The following is a 14,655-nucleotide window of genomic DNA, read 5'->3' as shown; positions in this document are numbered from 1 at the left end:
GAGACGAGTTCGTGAACGAGGAACCTGTTGAGTACGCTTACGAGGATCAAGCTTTCGACAACTCTGAGAACTTTGCAGGCAAGATGACCATTCCCTCGAAATCACTTCTATCTTTGCTTTGCTAGTTGTTCGCTCTATTGCCATGCTGCGCTACCTACCACTTGCTATATCACGCCTGCCATATTGCCATGTCAGCCTCTAACCATCCTTTTCCTAGCAAACCGTTGTTTGGCTAAGTTACCGCTTTTGCTCAGCCCTTCTTATAGCGTTGCTAGTTGCAGGTGAAGTTGAAGTTGGTTCCAGGTTGGAACATGGATATTTTGGGATATCACAATATCTCTTATTATATTAATGCATCTATATATTTGGTAAAGGGTGGAAGGCTCGGCCTTATGCCTGGTGTTTTGTTCCACTCTTGCCGCCCTAGTTTCTGTCATACCGGTATTATGTTCCTTGAGTTTGCGTTCCTTACGCTGTTGGGTGATTTATGGGACCCCCTTGACAGTTCGCCTTGAATAAAACTCCTCCAGCAAGGCCCAACCTTGGTTTTACCATTTGCTACCTAGGCCTTTCCCCCCGGGTTTTCGCGAGCCCGAGGGTCATCTTTATTTAAACCCCCGGACCAGTGCTCCTTCGAGTGCTGGCCCAAACTGGGCGATGTCCGGCGCCCCCTGGACAACCAGGGTCTATGCCAACCCGACGTCTTGCCCATCTGTTGTGCCCTGAGAACGAGATATGTGCAGCTCCTATCGGGATTTGTCGGCACATTCGGGTGACTTTGCTGGTCTTGTTTTACCATTGTCGAAATGTCTTGTAAACCGGGATTCCGAGACTGATCGGGTCTTTCCGGGAGAAGGTTTATCCTTCGTTGACCATGAGAGCTTATGATGGGTTAAGTTGGGACACCCCTGCAGGGTAATATCTTTCAAAAGCCGTGCCCGCGGTTATGAGGCAGATGGGAATTTGTTAATGTCCGGTTGTAGAGAACTTGTCACTTGACTTAATTAAAATACATCAACCGTGTGTGTAGCCGTGATGGTCTCTTCTCGGCGGAGCCTGGGAAGTGAACACAGTTTGAGTTATGCATGACGTAAGTAGGAGTTCAGGATCACTTCTTGGTCATTACTAGTTGACGTCCGTTCCGCTGCTTCTCTTCTCGCTCTCTTTTGCGTATGTTAGCCACCATATATGATTATTGCCAAGCAAGTTCCTTCCAATCAAAGAATCAAAGAAAGCTTCGTTGTCATTGACAAGCTTTCTAAAGTGGCTCATTTCCTTCCAATCAAAGAATCTATCACAGCAGCTCAGTTGGCAGAGCTATACACCTCCAGGATTGTCTCCTTGCACGGCATTCCACAATTGATTTCTTCAGATCGTGGAAGCATCTTCACCTCTAAGTTCTGGGACTCCTTCCAGAAGGCCATGGGCACCAACATTCGCTTCAGCACAACTTTCCATCCTCAAACTAGTGGCCAAGTCGAGCGAGTCAATCAAATTCTTGAGGATATGCTCAGGGCTTGTGTCATTTCTTTTGGCATGAAATGGGAAGATTGTCTTCCATATGCCGAATTCTACTACAACAACAACTTCCAAGCAAGTTCGGGCAAGGCCCCATTCGAGATTCTCTATGGCAGAAAGTGCCGTACTCCTCTCAATTGGTCAGAGACTGGTGAACGCCAACTTCTCGGCAATGACTTAATCATAGAAGCTGAAGAAATGTGTAAAGTCATCCGTGATAATCTCAAAGCCGCGCAATCGCGCCAGAAGAGTTACTATGATAGTAAGCACCGTGATGTGGCTTTCGAGATCGGAGACCATGTCTACCTCCGCGTCTCTCCAATGAAAGGCACTTGTCGCTTCAGTATCAAAGGGAAGCTTGCCCCTAGATACGTGGGTCCTTTCAAGATCATTGGCAAAAGAGGCGACCTCGCCTATCAACTTGAGCTTCCTTCCAACTTCGCGAACGTGCACGATGTGTTCCACGTGTCACAGCTTCGCAAGTGCTTCAAGACGCCCGAGCGCACCATCAATTTCGAAGAGATTGACCTTCAAGAAGATCTGTCTTATCATGAGCACCCCGTTGCTATTCTTGAAGAAACTGAGCGCAAGACTCGCAACAAGTCAATCAAATTCCTGAAAGTGAATTGGTCGCACCATTCCGACCGAGAAGCCACCTGGGAACGCGAGGATCACCTCCGTTCCGAATATCCGGAGTTCTTTCAGTCCTAGATCTCGGGACGAGATCCTCTCGTAGTGGTGGAGTGTTGTAACACCCCGGATGTAACTTTCCATGTTTGTAACTCCAACTCTTGCCATTTTCGGCTATGTGTTATGATATTCCCTTCGTGGTTGGGTTTTGTCTTTCGTTTTGCATTTTGTTCATGTCATGCATCTCATACCATGTCATCATGTGCATTACATTTGCATACGTGTTCGTCTCATGCATCCGAGTATTTTCCCCGTTGTCCGTTTTGCAATCCGGCACTCCCACCTCCTCCGGCGCACCCCTCTTGTTTTCTTTTCGTGAGCGGGTGTTGAACGCTCTCGGAATGGACCGAGGCTTGTCAAGTGGCCTTGGCATACCACCGGGAGACCACCAGTCAAGTTTCGTTCCATTTGGAGGTCGTTTGGTACTCCAACGGTTAACCGGGCATCCGCAAAGTCCGTTTGTGTGTTGCAGCAAAACCCCTCTCTAAACAGCCCAAAACCCATCAAACTCTCTTCCATGCTCTAGGTCGTTCGATCATGATCGTGTGGACGAAAACCGCACTCCGTTTGGAGTCTCCTAGCTCCCTCTACCTATATATTTGCATCCCTCCCGAATTTACGTACGCAGTCCAAACCCTAACCCACTCCTCCCGTCGCCGCCGGACACGTCCGGTCGCCGCCGGACGGATCCCACCGCCGCCCGCAGCCACTCCGCGCCTGCCACGTGGCGCCCCACCGCCGCGCGCGCCGCCGGCTCGCCGGGCCCGTGGCTGGCCCCCGAGCCCGCGCGCCTCCGCTCCCGTGCGCCTCCCCCGCTCCCGTGCGCCGCAGCCGCACCTCGCCCCACCGCGCGCCGCCAGCCCCGCCGCTCCGCTGCGCCGGCGTCCGGCCAGACGAGCCCGCCACTTGCCGCCGCCGCCGCGTGCTTCCCTTCCGCCGTCGCCCGCGAGCCCCGCCGTCCTCCTCGCCGTCGCCGCCGCCTCCTCTCCTTCCTCCCGCGTCGCCGGAGCCGCGCCGCGCCTCCCTCCTCTTCCCCAGCGCCGGCGACCTCGAGCTCGAACCCCGTGCCTCGATCCGATCGGATCTGGAAGAGACGTACGGTTGACTTTTCCCGTATCCCGAATTTCTCCGTCTTTTATTTTTACGATATATGCTCATGTTCATTGCACCGTAACTCTCTGCATATAGCTCCGTTTCATGCTTGTAATATATCAATTTGTTCGTCTCATGATGCTCTTCATTTTGTTCCATTGCAGCATGTTCATTTGAGGCCATCTTGATGCCCAAATATCTGGTGCAAGAGTGCTAGTTGCTGTTATCTGCTGTTACTTATCAGAACTTGGAGATTTGTTATTTTTGTTGCATTTAATCTGTGCATCTTATGGGCATGAGCTCTACATGTGTTTTGTTGTATGCCATGTCATATTTACAGAGGTGTATGCCATGTAGTTTTGTGATCTCTGTGGTGACTAGCACAAGCATGCAAACTAGGCCTCGTAATGTTTCTGATTTCAGGGACTTGGTGATTTGTCTGTCTGCTGTTATTTTGTTGCCATGTACACTTGATGCTACAGAGAGATCCATGCTTATTTTAGTGTTGTTCAGTAAGGATGTTTTGTAGATATTGTTGTAATTGATCCATTCCTGCCCTTGTTTGCATTTATGTAGTGCCATAGCTTGACTCAATCTTGCTCTACTTTTGCTATAAAATATTTCTCGTAGATTCTTAACATGATATTCAATTTTGCCAAGCTTGTTGTAGTTGTTTCATACATGCTATGTATTTTCTCTTGCCAGGGGTAGCTTCATAAACATGCCATCTTGCTGTAGGTATGCTTGTTTGTCATGCATTACCTGTTAACGAAACTTGCTATGTTTACATGATTGCCATCATATCTTCTAGTCCTTTTTGGCATATGGTCAGTAAGCAACTTTTGTCATATGCATTTAGTAGAATACTGCCATGCCTTGTTTTGCCATGTTAAGTTCCTGTAGCATGTTGATTTCGTGCTCTGAACATTGCTACCTGATGCTGTTTTCAGTCATGTCCAGTAATTTCACTAGGTCTGTGAACCTGATATCTTTTGCACTTTTGCCATGCTTGTTTGAACCTGTTATGTTGTGGTCTAGCCGTAGCTCAGTGTTCATCTTTTGTCAAGCATCACCTTTAGATTACTGCCATATGCTTTGTTGCTACGTTCGAGTGCTGTAGCATTGTTACTTGTTGCATTCTAAGTGCTATCATGCTGTTAATCGCAGATTCGCGTCATTCTTGTTTTGCTTGCCATTTGCAAACCGTGCATCCGTTTCCGGTGATCTTTATATCGATTTCGACCGAAATCATCTCATCTTTCCCGTGGCATGCTTGGTTTGCCAAGTTACTGCCTTGTTCATCATTTTCCTTCCGGAGCACGCATATGCGTCGCATATCCCATCTCGCATATCATTCATGTTTTGCATCATGTTGCTTGTGCATTTCCCGTGATTGATTGTGGTTCCATTGCTTGTGTTCTTGTGATGGGTAGAGCCGGGAGACGAGTTCGTGAACGAGGAACCTGTTGAGTACGCTTACGAGGATCAAGCTTTCGACAACTCTGAGAACTTTGCAGGCAAGATGACCATACCCTCGAAATCACTTCTATCTTTGCTTTGCTAGTTGTTCGCTCTATTGCCATGCTGCGCTACCTACCACTTGCTATATCACGCCTGCCATATTGCCATGTCAGCCTCTAACCATCCTTTTCCTAGCAAACCGTTGTTTGGCTAAGTTACCGCTTTTGCTCAGCCCTTCTTATAGCGTTGCTAGTTGCAGGTGAAGTTGAAGTTGGTTCCAGGTTGGAACATGGATATTTTGGGATATCACAATATCTCTTATTATATTAATGCATCTATATATTTGGTAAAGGGTGGAAGGCTCGGCCTTATGCCTGGTGTTTTGTTCCACTCTTGCCGCCCTAGTTTCTGTCATACCGGTATTATGTTCCTTGAGTTTGCGTTCCTTACGCGGTTGGGTGATTTATGGGACCCCCTTGACAGTTCGCCTTGAATAAAACTCCTCCAGCAAGGCCCAACCTTGGTTTTACCATTTGCTACCTAGGCCTTTTCCCCCGGGTTTTCGCGAGCCCGAGGGTCATCTTTATTTAAACCCCCGGACCAGTGCTCCTTCGAGTGCTGGCCCAAACTGGGCGATGTCCGGCGCCCCCTGGGCAACCAGGGTCTATGCCAACCTGATGTCTTGCCCATCCGTTGTGCCCTGAGAACGAGATATGTGCAGCTCCTATCGGGATTTGTCGGCACATTCGGGTGGCTTTGCTGGTCTTGTTTTACCATTGTCGAAATGTCTTGTAAACCGGGATTCCGAGACTGATCGGGTCTTTTCGGGAGAAGGTTTATCCTTCGTTGACCGTGAGAGCTTATGATGGGTTAAGTTGGGACACCCCTGCAGGGTAATATCTTTCGAAAGCCGTGCCCGCGGTTATGAGGCAGATGGGAATTTGTTAATGTCCGGTTGTAGAGAACTTGTCACTTGACTTAATTAAAATACATCAACCGTGTGTGTAGCCGTGATGGTCTCTTCTCGGCGGAGCCCGGGAAGTGAACACGGTTTGAGTTATGCATGACGTAAGTAGGAGTTCAGGATCACTTCTTGGTCATTACTAGTTGACGTCCGTTCCGCTGCTTCTCTTCTCGCTCTCTTTTGCGTATGTTAGCCACCATATATGATTATTGCCTCCTGCAACTCCACCTCATTACACCATCCTTTCCTATTAGCTTAAATAGTCTTGATCTCGCGGGTGTGAGATTGCTGAGTCCCCATGACTCACAGATTCTACCAAAACAGTTGCAGGTGCCGACGATGCCAGTGCAGTTGATGAGATCGACCTCAAGTGGGAGTTCGATGAGGAACGTGGTCGTTACTATGTTTCTTTTCCTGATGATCAGTAGTGGAGCCCAGTTGGGACGATCGGGGATCTAGCATTTGCGGTTATCTTATTTTCATTTGGATTTTGACCGTAGACGGTCTATGTGTGTATTTTGGATGATGTATGAATTATATTATTTATGTATTGTGTGAACTAGTGATTGTAAGCCAACTCTTTATCCCATTCTTGTTCATTACATGGGATTGTGTGAAGATGACCCTTCTTGCGACAAAACCACAACGCGGTTATGCTTCTAAGTCGTGCCTCGACACGTGGGACATATAGCCGCATCGTGGGCGTTACACACGCTTCATCGGAAGGGCAATAGAGTTGATGTAGAACCCCTCCGTGATCGAATCCCCCTCCGGCAGGATGCCGGAAAAGGCCCGTAGATGGGATCTCACGGGAATAGAAGGTTGCGGCGGTGGAAAAGTGTTTTCGTCGATGCTTCTGGTGGTTTGGGGATATTTGTGAATATATAGGACGAAGAAGTAGGTCGGTGGAGTCACGTGGGGCCCACAAGGCAGGGGCGCGCCCTCCCACCTTGTGGCCGCCTCGTGGCTCTCCCGACTTGATCTCCAAGCCTCCTGGGTGTCTTTTGGTCCAAGAAAAATCATCGCGAAGGTTTTATTCCATTTGGACTCGGTTTGGTATTCCTTCTCTACGAAGCTCAAAAACAAGGAAAAACATAAACTGGCACTGGCACTGGGCTCTAGGTTAATGTATTAATGCATATAAAACATCCAAAACAGATAATATAATAGCTTGGAACAATCAAAATTTATAGATACGTTGGAGCCGTATCAGGGGCATGCGGAGTGGGCGGCCATGGGCAAGGGGCCACGCGAGGGCGCGACCATAGCGGGAGGGGTGGGCACGACAGTAGGCATTCGAGCTCGTGTGGCTGCGGCAGACGGGCGCAGAAGGGCGTCCGGTGCGCCGGTTCGTGACCAGAGGAAGAGCCGGGTGACGGGGACGAGGGAAGAGAGGTGTGTGGAGCTCACCGGGGAAGCTGGAGAAGAGGTTGGGGAAGCCAGAGGTTGCGGGGATGGGGCAGATCGATGACGGCGATCGTGGCCGGAGTATATCAAGATAGTGATGATGGCGAGCTGCAGGGACGGTCCGGCTCGTCCTGGTGCTCGCAGAGGATGACAGCAAGTGCGGAGATCCTCCGGGACATCCCTAGGCAGCGTGGGAGGGCTCCTGGGCACGCCGTCGATGGCGGCACGACATCGGCAGAGGCGGCGATGAGCTTCAGGTAGAAGAAAACGTGGGGGAGAGGGGAATCCCTGGCACGCTAGGGTTTCATCTAGTGGGCTCGGGGCAACTTATCCACGTCGTGGGACAACTGGATGGCCGGCGTGTGGCCAGACACGGCCATGGTGACGACGGATGCCTGCCATGGCCCCTGCCTGCTTTAGCAGGAGGTCGATGATGGTGGGGGGTGGGCTGGCAAGGTGTAGTGGGCCAAAGCCCAGTGGGGCAGGGGGTGGGCCTTTTCCCTTCTCTTTTTTGTTTTCTTTTTGTTTCAACTTATGTTTTCTTCTTAGTTTCTAAATCATTTTAGTTTCATTCAATACAAAACTTGTTCCAAATTTAGTATAGTAATTTAGGCTACTACTATCAGTTCTATATCCGGCGTATCTCATAGTAGGGATCCTAAGCTAGGCGTCTTGGAGCGATGGTAACACGGACACAGGATTTTACCCAGGTTTGGGCTCTCTCGAAGAGATAATATCCTACGTCCTACATTTGATTGTATTCATATGGGGGATAGTACAGAGTACATGTGTCTACCACGAGATTGTTCTAATGAATATCAGATGATCTATTGACTAGCCTGGCCCCGGTTTATATAACACACCGGAGGCCTAGGGTTTTAGGAGAGTCCTTGGCTTGAGCGCCAGGTCTTGTGGAGTCTTCCTTGTATGTGGCATGGGCTGCCCGAAGTGGCCCATTAGTAAACCGCCATGGTGGGTCCTCGGCCCGACCCATAGGTCGGGAGACAACGTGATGAGTACCCCCTAGTCTAGGACACCGCTAGTAGCCCCCTGAACCGGTCTTCAAGTTGGGGACGATCCTCGATTCTTCCGAACAGTCCTTCATCTTTGGTCGTCGGTCTTGAAAACTGTTTCAACAAATCTTCTCATCTTCGATCTTGAGGATCGCCGAAGTGAATCCGAAGATTTTACACATCGGGTATCCGAGGAGCCCCTTTAAGTTTTTGGCCTTTATCAATGCCTTGTTATTTTTATGCCACACCTCGGGTTTGAAGTTGTTCCCGTGCGGCAGTGTCCTCTTGCGTCCGATCTCCAACGTCGGACTGCATCCGAGCTCCAATGCCAGACTGTATCCGAGCTCCAATGCCGGACTGTATTTGAGGTGTCATACATCACCTTGGTTCAAAAAAGTTGAACGAGTTCTGCCGAGCTTAATGCCAGAAATGCCCTCTATGGAGCTAGCCATTTGTATCCAAGCTTTATGCCAGACAACATCCGAGGTGGTTTACCACCCTGGTCTTGGGCTTATTGTTTGCGGATTTTATTTTATTTGCTGACGAGATGTATAGCCAGTAGCCCTCAAGGTGTGTCTCGGCCTAAAATCCGAGATGCACATTTAGAGGAGATAGTGATCGGCGGAAGGGCCCTTGAGAGAGGGTTTTGAGAAGTCACGGTATTATATTAGCTTGATGCCGGATAAGTCCCAGATAGTACCTATTGTTGTCCGAAGAAGCATTTGCCCATAGCTTGGTCAAGCCAAGCACTTGGAAGTTTGAATTTCTGCATTGGATAGGCAATGCAGTAGCCCCCGAGCCACTGGTCGGGTGGAAACACCAGATCAGGGGATCGATGTACCCCATTAATGGATAGGGAAGCGCTAAGCCCAGTAGCCCTCGAGCCTTAATGTGGTCACAGGTGGCCGAATTAAGGATCGAAATCCGGAGTAAAATCATAATTTATGTGTAATGATTATATGTATACAAGTACTTTACATCAGTAATGCTCGGCTCCGCATTGTACAAAGCTTTGTTGACCGACCATCGGCTTCAACCTCCTCGGCTAGTAGCCGGGGAGTGTTTGTCCTACTTTATATAGCCTTTATGAGGGCAAAGATTTATGGTAAACAAGGCAATCCGGCCATACGGTTTTAGAAACAAAGGTACACGAAGAGACATGTTATATTACTTTTTAACGTAAGAAACATCTTCCAAAGAAAATAGTCCCGCTATCGGTTCCTTTATTTTGGTTGTCATGCTGACCACGATCATGAAACCTCAACTCCGGTTAATGTGGGAGGAAAATATTGAGGATTTAGTTTGGGGAAAGTTCCCGGACTCTATGGTCTAATGAACCGAAAGTTTTCACTTCTGTCGTTGTCGACCAATTATATCCTTTAAGATGACTAGCTTTCGGCTTCACCCAGTCTGAGGTACTAACTCGGATGACCCGATAGTAACAATCACAGAGGCGCTCCCTTTACCGCCTAGCCGAACGATCGGGAATATAGGGGTAAGCACAGGAGCCAGGCAACCCAGCTTGGCCAAAATCTTAAGTCAAATTGAAGCATGTTTTATGGCTTTATAATGATAATTACAGAAGGCAGCCATTGTATAATAAATACAAATGCTGATGAGATATGTTTATTTTGACTCCATTGCGACCGTTTATCATTTGAATGTGGCCCATCGTCGGCTTCTACCCCTTTGTAGATGCTACACAGGGTGTTTCCGTAGTAACAAGAAAACCCTTAGCCGACGTCTCGGTGCCCAGATGCGGTTGTGTTAGTGGAAACAAGGGAATCAGATATGTGGGATTTATAACTTTCACTTAGTCATAGGAGCTTAAAGTTGGGAGGCCAGCTACTATCCCCCGGTTAGTGTTCGGCGTAAGCCGACGTCAAGCCGTTAACACTTCGGCCAATGTTATGAACGGCCCATCGTTTAACACGGGGTGAACTCCATCGATCTTAACACAGTCATCAGATTGCTGACCAGTGTACGCTTATTGTGACAGTTATTTTTTGGCTTTCTCCACTAAGGCGCTTAACCATGCGAACTGGAAGCACAATCGCAGTGGTTCTCCCTTTGCATACCTAGCCGAACAAAGTGGAATGTAGGAGTGTTGGGGAACGTAGTAATTTCAAAAAAATTCCTATGCACACGCAAGATCATGGTGATGCATAGCAACGAGAGGGGAGGTATCATCCACGTATCCTCGTAGACCGTAAGCGGAAGCATTATGACAACGCGGTTGATGTAGTCGTACGTCTTCACCATCGACCGATCCTAGTACCGAACCTATGGCACCTCCGCGATCTGCACACGTTCAGCTCGGTGACGTCCCAGGAACTCACGATCCAGTAGAGCTCCGAGGGAGAGTTCCGTCAGCACGACGGCGTGATGATAGTGTTGATGAAGCTATCGACGCAGGGCTTCGCCTAAACACCGCTACGATATGACCGAGGTGGATTATGGTGGAGGGGGGCACCGCACACGGGTTGGAACAATCAACTTGTGTGTCCTAGGGTGCCCCCCAGCCCCCGTATATAAAGGAGCAAGGGGGGAGGCCGGCCGGCCTTGGTGCGCCCCAAGGAGAGGAAGAATCCTCCTCCTAGTAGGAGTAGGATTCATCCTTTCCTAGTCCTACTAGGAAGGGGGAAGGGGGATGGAAAGAGAGGGAGAGGGAAAGAGGGGCCGCGCCCCCTCCCCTAGTCCAATTCGGACTCCCCATGGGTGGGGGCGCGCCACCTCCTGGGCTGCTGCCCTCTCTCCCCTAAAGCCCACTAAGGCCCAATACTTCCCCGGGGGGTTCCGGTAACCCCTCCGGCACTCCGGTTTTATCCGAAATCACTTGGAACACTTCCAGTGTCCGAATATAGCCGTGCAATATATCAATTGTTATGTCTCGACCATCGAGACTCCTCGTCATGTCCGTGATCACATCCGGGACTCCGAACTACCTTCGGTACATCAAAACACAAAAACTCATAATACCGATCGTCGCCGAACGTTAAGCGTGCGGACCCTATGGGTTCGAGAACTATGTAGACATGACCGAGACTCATCTCCGGCCAATAACCAATAGCGGAACCTGGATGCTCATATTAGTTCCTACATATTCTACAAAGATCTTTATCGGTCAAACCGCATAACAACATACGTTGTTCCCTCTGTCATCGGTATGTTACTTGCCCGAGATTCGATCGTCGGTATCTCAATACCTAGTTTAATCTCATTACCGGCAAGTCTCTTTACTCGTTCCGTAATGCATCATCCCACAACAAACTCATTAGTCACATTGATTGCAAGGCTTATATTGATGTGCATTACCGAGAGGGCCCAGAGATACCTCTCCGACAATCAGAGTGACAAATCCTAATCTCAATCTATGCCAACTCAACAAACACCTTCGCAGACACCTGTAGAGCACCTTTATAATCACCCAGTTACCTTGTGACGTTTGGTAGCACACAAAGTGTTCCTCCGGTACTCGGGAGTTGCATAATCTCATAGTCATAGGAACATGTATAAGTCATGAAGAAAGCAATAGCAATATACTAAACGATCAAATGCTAAGCTAAGGGAATGGGTCAAGTTAATCACATCATTCTCTAATGATGTGATACCATTAATCAAATGACAACTTGTCGTGGAATTGTCACGGCAGATGTCCTTGTGAAAGGACTTAAACATGGATCCATCGCAACTAGGAAGCTTAAAGGGGTTAAAGCGGGACAAATTAAGGACACGAGGATTATACTGGTTCGGCCCCTTGCGGTGAAGGTAAAAGCCTAATCCAGTTGAGGTGGAATTGCTAGGTTTTCGATGACCAGGGAGCGAATCTGCTATGCCTGGCTCTCGATTTGATGTTGCTTTCTCGAAACCGCCGCCGGGTCGTCCCCTTATATACACGGGTTCATGCCCCGTGGCCTATAGAGTCCCGGCCGGCTCATAAACAGTGTCCGGCTCGGTGACTAGTTAATCTTGCCTTACAATACCAGTCATGTCATTATGACAGTTTATCACTACGGGCCTTAACTCGCCTGTGGGCTTTGGGCCCTTAACTGAACCGCCATCTTCAAGCTTGATATCACTAGTGCAGAACCGGGCTTTAGCGCCGGTTCGTAAGGGCCTTTAGTGCCGATTCTGCAACCGGCACTAAAGAGTGGAGACTAAAGCCCCCCCCCCTTTACTACCGGTTCGACACGAACCGGCCCTAAAGTGCCACCACGTGGCACGAGCCAGGTCTGGGTGCTGGTAGACCATTAGTACCGGTTGGTAGCACCAACCGGTACTAAATATTTGGGGGGGTTTGGTTTTTATTTTTATTTTTCCATTAATTTGGTGTTTTCCATTTAATTCTTTTTTGTTTGTTGGTATTTTACGATACTACATATTGTACACGTTATGCATATATATAAATAGATTTTCTCGTAGAACCGATCATATATATATATATATAATTGAATGTCTCACAACCACCATTAATTATTCACACATACACATGTATATATATACAATTTCTCCTACATGTTGCCTTGGTGCCTTGGAGCACGATGACAAGTGGTTCATGGGGGCGGTAGCGGGTAATAGTATTCTCCTTTGGGATCTATGACCTGGTCGAGCAAAAATCCCACTATTTCCTCTTGAAGTGCTCGTATGCGCTCCTCTGGTAGGAGCTGGTCTTGCACCTCTTTCAACTGTTAAGAAGGAGATCAATATGCATGTGTATTAGTTGTGTGACTAGATATCGACAATCATGTAAGATTTGTGAATAGTGTTCTGGCAAACATACCCAGTCCTGTTTGTCAGATCTGCTCCTTTCGGACGCCATCATGCGAATGTTCTCGCAAACGTAGTATGCACACACTTCAGTCCCCGACGCCTGCTTCAGGGCCTTTACGAGAATAGAATTTAATCAGATAATAATTAATCAAGCATGTTAATTAATTAATGGTATTGAAACAAGAATTAAAGAGATGGTAGCTAGCTAGCTAGTACTACTTAATTACTTACCTTGGGTCGATACCAACATAGCTTTTGTCGCCATTTTCCTGGAGTCACCTTGATGTACTTTGCCCAAGCCCTGCCCGCCGGCAAAGAAAATTAATAAAGGGGTTATTAAAAATAGTTCATATCAGGAAATGACGAACTAAATAGGCCGAGATATAGTTAATAATGATTGAAATAACCTGTCGACTATCCCCTTCACGATGCTGTAGTCACTATCTTTTTTAAGTAGTGAGTCCAGTACTTCAACTTTTCCTTCGTCAACTTTAATGTCTAACAAGATCCAGTGGAAGCTGCATGCGCATACGTTTGCATGTATAAATTAAGCGGGCATGTGCATAACACTAATCAACTATAACCCTAAACCCTATACACTTATTAACATCTAGCTAGTAAGCAAAAACAGAATTTGTAGTACAAGACAGTGTGACTCACTCGAAGTTGTAAGGAAGTAGTATATCTTCATTGCTATTGAGGCGCTTCAAGAACTCTACCATGTTTTTCTCTACATCTTGTCTACACCATTCCAATTTCCATGTGTATTCATTAACGGTATTTGGGTCAATGAACCCAATGCCATAGCGTCCAGCTTTTTTCATTTCATACATCTTCATCCTGCATAATACCACAGAAAAGAATATATAGTGAGGATATATAATTACAGGTAATTAATGATCAATCAATGAGCACTAGAGCTAGCTTGAGACTTAAATTACAGAAAGAAATCACTTACAGACAATAGCAACTGACGATAGATTTGTCGAGTGCATCTTGATTGAATAACTGAAATAGTTCTGAATACTCAACGGACAGAGCTTTCTTATTGAAGTAATGATCTTCCTCGACTTGCACCATGAGGGACTCTCGATTGGAAATCTTGGTAATTTTCATGTACCAATCATGCAATTCATACATTCTCGTTGGGAGGTTCTTGACCTCCTCGGGCTCGACCAAAGGTTGGCCCCGGACATATTTCCGTTTTATTTCCTCCTCTCTAAGCGGAGACATGGGCTCGATATCGAGGAGTTGTCCAACAGTGATCTTGAGCATTTCAGCCTGCATTATATGCTCCTCGGTTATTACCACATCGCCCAGCTCGGGAACGTAAACGGTTTGCCCACAATAATATTGGGCGCGCGTACTCTCATGTGTTGTTGGCACAACAAGCGGGGGGGGGGGGTCGATTGCGCCGCCTGTTCTCCCAGCTGGGGAACGGTTTTCCCGCATTTTTTGACAGCTGCTTGTTGGCTCGAGCTCGAGCTCGCTTCTTTCTGTAGTCGTGCTCGATGTGCCTTCCTGATTTGGCGCTCATAGTCTGAGTCAACAGGCTTGGGAGCTGGTGGTCTAGCCATACGAATGAAGTGGTCAATCTTTTCCTCAGGCACTTTCTCCCTCGGCGGCGTTGCCGGTTTCGGTCCAAAATGAGCGTCCACTTCGGCCCGCACTATTGCATCGTTTTGCTCCTCGGTCATGTCGTAAGGCCTCTGAGGAAGAGGAGCGAGGCTGCTTGGACCA

Source organism: Triticum aestivum, chromosome 7D (genome assembly GCF_018294505.1).
Source record: "Triticum aestivum cultivar Chinese Spring chromosome 7D, IWGSC CS RefSeq v2.1, whole genome shotgun sequence".
Taxonomy (NCBI): domain Eukaryota; kingdom Viridiplantae; phylum Streptophyta; class Magnoliopsida; order Poales; family Poaceae; genus Triticum; species Triticum aestivum.
This window is presented reverse-complemented; position numbering follows the sequence as displayed.